The sequence below is a fragment of the Zea mays genome, chromosome 4 (genome assembly GCF_902167145.1).
Source record: "Zea mays cultivar B73 chromosome 4, Zm-B73-REFERENCE-NAM-5.0, whole genome shotgun sequence".
NCBI classification, from domain to species: Eukaryota; Viridiplantae; Streptophyta; class Magnoliopsida; order Poales; family Poaceae; genus Zea; species Zea mays.
In genome coordinates, this window is record NC_050099.1 from 43,117,572 (window position 1) to 43,123,571 (window position 6,000).

A 6,000-nucleotide genomic window follows, 5' to 3' on the forward strand; every position below is an offset into this window, starting at 1 on the left:
GAAGTAGGAAAAGTTAATCAGTTCAAAGCAACACAAAGAAATTCCGAAGCTAAGAGACAAAAACAAGATCTATACGTTTTTCACGCTCTGCAGCTTCTTCAACTCGCCTTGCTTCTGCTCGGGCATCATGGGTATCTTTTTCACTCTTCTTTATAATTTCATGGGCCATCTCTCGGCCACCATTCACCCAGACATCATTGAAAAATTTCCCGCCCATCAAGGTTGCTTCAGCTGAAGGATCCTTCGTATCATTTATGGAGAAGGTAGCTTCGGTCTGGGCCATGGTTTTAATATGGTCGCATCCCGCCTTCTCCAAGATAGCTAAAATTCCCCGTGCACCGGAAAATGCGCAAACATCCTCGCGATCACTTAAAATTTCTTTGAAGGTCTCGGCCTCCCCACTTATCCATTCAATACCGTCTTCGGGGTCGCCTCGTATGAAGTTTTTTCGGTAGAGTAGGCACCCACGTTGGCGAAACTAGCTTTTATTTTCTTCACACAGTCCAAGGATTTTTCAAAGCATCTTTCTTTGGATGTGCGAAGTTCTTCAACATTTTTCTCTAAATGATTTTTCCAATATTCGCTGATTTCTCGGTTAGCTTCTGCGAGTGTGCATTTTTCTTTAGTTTCGGCCAATTGCCTCCGAAGGTCTTCAATTTCAATCTTTTGGGCTTCGACATGAGCTTTGAAGCTAGCTTCATCTTCTTTGACTTTGTTAACCAGAGAAATTAAGATTTTGTCTTTTTCAAGACCTTCGTTTCTCAATTCAATCACCTCTGAACGAAGGTTGTTCAGGGCCATTGTATAGCCTTCGTCCTCAATATTTTTCTGTGCCCTAAGGGCATTACTAAGGATCAAGCCCTGCAAGTGGAGGAAAGAGTTAAGTATGACAAATGAAATACCTCATTTTCAAATTCCAATTTAACTTTTATACCTTTATACTATTGTATGCTAGGCTGTCAGCAAGTTCATCCTTCGATAAAATTGAAAGGCCATCTTCCAGCTTCGGGAATCTCATGACTTTGCCTATCTCCCGGTAGACAGATATTTCTTTGTTGCCCGGAAGACAGTATAAGAAATCATCTTCATTGCTTCCATTAAACACTAATGGTCCCTTCGGATATTTCAATTTTTGGGCGTAGTGTTGTGCTTCTAGCATCTCTCCTTGGGATAGTTCTTTTCCCGAAGCATGACGAATAATGTACTCAATACTTTTGTTCGAAGCCTCGCGAGCAGAAGTTTCGATCTTTCCAGATGCAATTTGCTCTGTCGCCTTTTCTTCAAGTGCTGCAGGCTCTTTCTCAGTCGGCACTGAAGGCCCAGTCTCGGCTTCAGCTTGAATTTGTGCAGCTTCGGCTTGCTTAGTTTCGGTTTCGGCCTGCGATTTGGTTTCAGTTGGAACAACTTTCTTTGCGAGTGCAGGACTCAAGGCCTTCGTCGTTTCCAACACAACATCTAGCACGTTTGCCACCCTTCTCCTCTTGGGAGTTGCGGCAGAAGCCTTTTGCACCTTCGGCAGTTTTATCTCTATTGAAGGGTTCAAAATTTCTGGCATTTTCATTAATTCTTCAATTTTTGGCTCTTCAATCTTCCTCTCAACTGGCTCGACTGTAAGTACCTTCGGCACTATAATCAGCTCTTTAGTGCTCTGTGCAGTCGGGACAGTTTCTTTTGCTTCGGCAGCTGAACAGGTCCCTTTGCCAAATTCAGGTATCACAGCCGGTTCAATGTAACGCGGCCGGTGAGTCAGAACCTTCATCTTCTTGCCCTTCGGCTCAGCTGTAATGGTCGAAGCAACAACCTTTCCCGAAGCAGAAATCTTTCTTTTACCCCTTGCCCTCGCAACGGGTAGCAATAGTCAGGGTATACGAAGCCAATAGCATCAAATACTCTGTTCAATCTTTTCTTGTTCTGACCCCCGAAAGCTGCGGATAAGGCATTATCCTCGGCCTTGGAGTATGCCCCAAGTAGCTCGTCACTAGTAGCTTCAATGCACTTCAACCAGTCATCATTTGGCTCATCAAACTTATCCCCAAACCTGAAGGTATACTTTAGTCGGACTAAATTACCCTCACCGGAGTCAGCGATGGTCTCCTTTAGCATTTCCCAGCTTTCCATAAGCGGCCATACCCTGAAGGCTATATGTTCTTGAATCAAATCTCTTGTACCAATGAAGGAGCAATCAGTGCTGAAGGCCTTCTGACACGCTTTGGCGGTGTCATCAATTTCTACCTTCGGCATTCGGAGGCCGAAGCGGGACCAGATGGGGCGCATGATGATTTCTTTAATGTCTTCCCTTGCCTTTAAATCATTCTTCACATAAAACCATTCTTCCATCCAGGCTCTGGGCCATCTCTTCCAAAATGTTGGCACCGGGTGGCTTGCGTTGGGGCGAGCGATAAATCCATAACAACCTAAGTTGTTGTGGTATTGTTCTTTACAAATGGCCTTCGTCTCATATAAAAGTTCGTGCATGTTGCAGAAGCACTTCGCGCTTGGCTCTAGCCCTTGACTCCTTACTGCCCAGACAAAAATCCCCATCCTTATCACAGCTTCGAGGGGTGATATGATGGAGGAAGATCTGGGAGGTTTTCAACACTTCAACTACAAACTTGCTCAAAGGGAACCGAAGTCCAGCCTTGAAGAAGCTTCGGTAAATTACAACTTCGTTTCCTCAGGGGCAGGGACATTGTTGTCTCCGCCAGCCCTCACAATAGACATGTCCCAAAAGTACCTTCCTCTCATGTTCTCAAGATGACTCTATTTAATGGTTGATTTTTCGAAAATATAATGGCTAGGTCACTAGGGCCGATCTTCAGAATCCTCATCCCCACTTTCCACATCATAGCTATCGCTGTCACCAGTATCTTCTGACAAACCTTCCAGTATCTCTTTAGTGATCTTCTCTATGTTTGTCTATGCCATCGACTCAACAAATCCAGCAACATAAGGATCCACAACCTTCTTCTCCTCAAACAACTTCATCTCTTCAGACAACTTCGTCTCCGCAACAACCTTCTTTTCCTTGGACATTTTTTCTCCAGACATGGCGAAACAACGTCTTTTAGCCAAAGCTTGAAAATCTAGCCAAAGCAAGAGCTAAAAGTTTGAGAAAATAATGCAAATGGCAGAAACAGCGTATCAAATGATGCCGGTGTGAGTTCATATTTATATGCCTAGCACGCTGCAACTTGGACATACCCCGACTATCATTGATTGTTGCTATTCTAGCAAAGGGAAGGTGTTTTTTCGGACCTTCGGCTTAAGGCCTTCATTCACGTCGTAGTCTGAATTCGTTGTCATAACAAATTAATACTGCGAGGGGCTACTGTTGGGGGCCTTAGTCTTCCGAAGGTCCTCAAAAACATGACTAATAATGTTTCCCAAGTACAATACACATACAGGCACCTTCGGACTCAGGATGAAGCTGTACTCAATATGGGAAGCAGGGTCAGAACGAAGGCTGAACCAGCGCCGAAGCTGCGCGCAAGGGAGCTTCGGCTCAGTACCAGAAAAAGGAACCGACTTAAGGAGGAAAAGACTATCTAGTCCTCGTTGGATTGTCCTTAAGTCAATAGTAAACATAAAGGGCATGAATGTAATTTCACACAGGCTGCGCCCTGTGCCTATAAATAGATGAACAGTACCCCGTACTGTTCATGCTGACTTGTACTCGCACGTTCATCACGCTTGTACCTTTGCCTTCTATCAAGCCGAAGGTACAAATGTAATTCAATATTGTTCTTATTCATTTTTGATTATGTAAAAAAGATATATTGATGATGTCATATAATTATCTATGTTATTTCTCATGTTTCATATGCTTCGTCTTTCATTAATACATGTTGTGATGATGAAGGTACGTCCTTCATGACCTTCGTCCAAAGATCGTTATATCCTTAAGGAAATAATGCTTCGAAGGACGAAGGGCATTAACCATTAACCTATTTTCGTGTTGCCTTATTCTTAATTCATAGCATTTGAGAACAAGTCCCCAACACTTTCCCTCTCTCAAACGGTCACTTAGACCGAGTGAGCTTTCTTCCTTAATCTCACGAGTCACTTAGACCCCGCAAGGATCACCACATAATTGGTGTCTCTTGCCTCGCTTACAAAGCACTTGAGAGTAAGAAGTGAGAAAGAAAAGAAATCCAAGCCAAGCAAACAAGAGCAACAAAGAAACACAAATGATCCTTTCACAAGTTCTAATGCGCTAGAGTTGAATCGAGAACTTTGAGTGGATCGATCTCTTGAATTGTGTCTTTGGAGTGAAGTCTATTGCTCTTGTATTGAATGCAATGTGTTGAATGCTTGGATGGTTGGAGTGGAGGTGGTTGAAGGGTATTTATAGCCTTCAACCACCAAACAACCGTTGGGGAGGGGCTGCTGTCGATGGGCGCACCGGACAGTCCGGTGCGCCAGCCATGTCACCCAACTGTTAGGGTTCGGGCGGTTTCGACCGTTGGAGCTTTGTCTTCTAGTGGCACCGGATAGTCCAGTGCCGCACTGGACAGGTACTGTTCACCGTCCGGTGGTGCGCCTCTGACGGCTCCTCTGTCTTCTGCGCGCACTGTCCGTGCATTGTAACGTTCCCAGGTGTCCGTTGCAGTCGACCGTTGCGCTGGTAGCCGTTGCTCCGCTAGTGCACCAGACAGTCCGGTGAATTATAGCGGAGCGCGGCCTCAGAAACCCGAAGGTGGCGAGTTCGGAGTTGTACGGTCCTGGTGCACCGAACACTGTCCGGTGCGCCAGACCAGGGCACTCTCGGTTCCTTTGCTCCATTGAATTTGAACCCTAACTTTGATCTTTTATTGGTTTGTGTTGAACCTTTATGCACCTGTGGAATATATAATCTAGAGCAAACTATTTAGTCCAATTATTTGTGTTGGGCATTCAACCACCAAAATTATTTATAGGAAAAGGTTAAACCCTATTTTCCTTTCAGTCAGGACACGAGGGAGGGCGAGGCTAGGGGTGGCGGCATCGTGGGTGAGGGTGAGGGTGAGGGGAGAGATGAGATATGATCCAAATAATATTGTCCATTGGATTTGAGTAAGTGAGAGAGGGAATTATCTAGCAATTTGAACTACTGATTTTGATGATGTGTTAAGTCTTGGTGCAATTTGTTTGATAGATTAGTATAGGTTATGAGTGTATGGGTGATTTAGTTGGGTGTATTTTGAAAAGTTTAAACTGGTGTATTGTATAGTGGTACATATAAAAATATTGTGACTAATGTGTATTGCTGAAATAAGGAAGTCAGATTACTGAAAAGGATGATCGAGAAGGTTAAGGATCAAATAGTTTTAAATGGTAATAGAGTTATTAGACACTTAGAGTATTGATATGACCTTATTTTTTGTTTGCTTTGACCATAATATAAAGTGAGACATGAAACATATAGCTTGATCTAGGCCACATTATAGGAGGATTGTATCTGACTGTTGGAAACCAACTGACACGTGGACAGGTAGGCCCATACACTCGGAAAATGGGGAAATGGGAGAGCTCAGGTGCACAATGAGACAACAGGAAGGGAACTGTAGCGTCTTGTTATGCGTGTCCTATCCATGTATAGAATAGAGGTATTTATTGGTAACCGAGTGGGTAGGTGGGCCCTCAAGTACCGTTATACCCCAGTTATCTGCTACATTCCCATAATATTCAGTAAAGTACAATAAGCTAAACACACTCTAGAATCTACCCACCGAAGGGGTTACAGGTGGGCTCGAGCCACCGTAGGATGGAACCTGGGTCCCACGGTAATCTTTCGAGGCCTTTGCTCCCTAGTCGGACCCATGATTTCGTCGAGGCTTGGATTCTGTTGTCGAGGGAGAAGTTAAGCCTTCGGGACACATGGTGGGGGTTGCTGCGAGCCCCCTCTTCTTGCGTGGCCCTTTGGTCTGCTTCCTCTAAAGGCCGTGGTCGGAGACTTCGACGCTAGTACGGGTCGAAGTATGCCTTCGCTGCTGACCCTGCGATGAAACATGGTTAATTGTA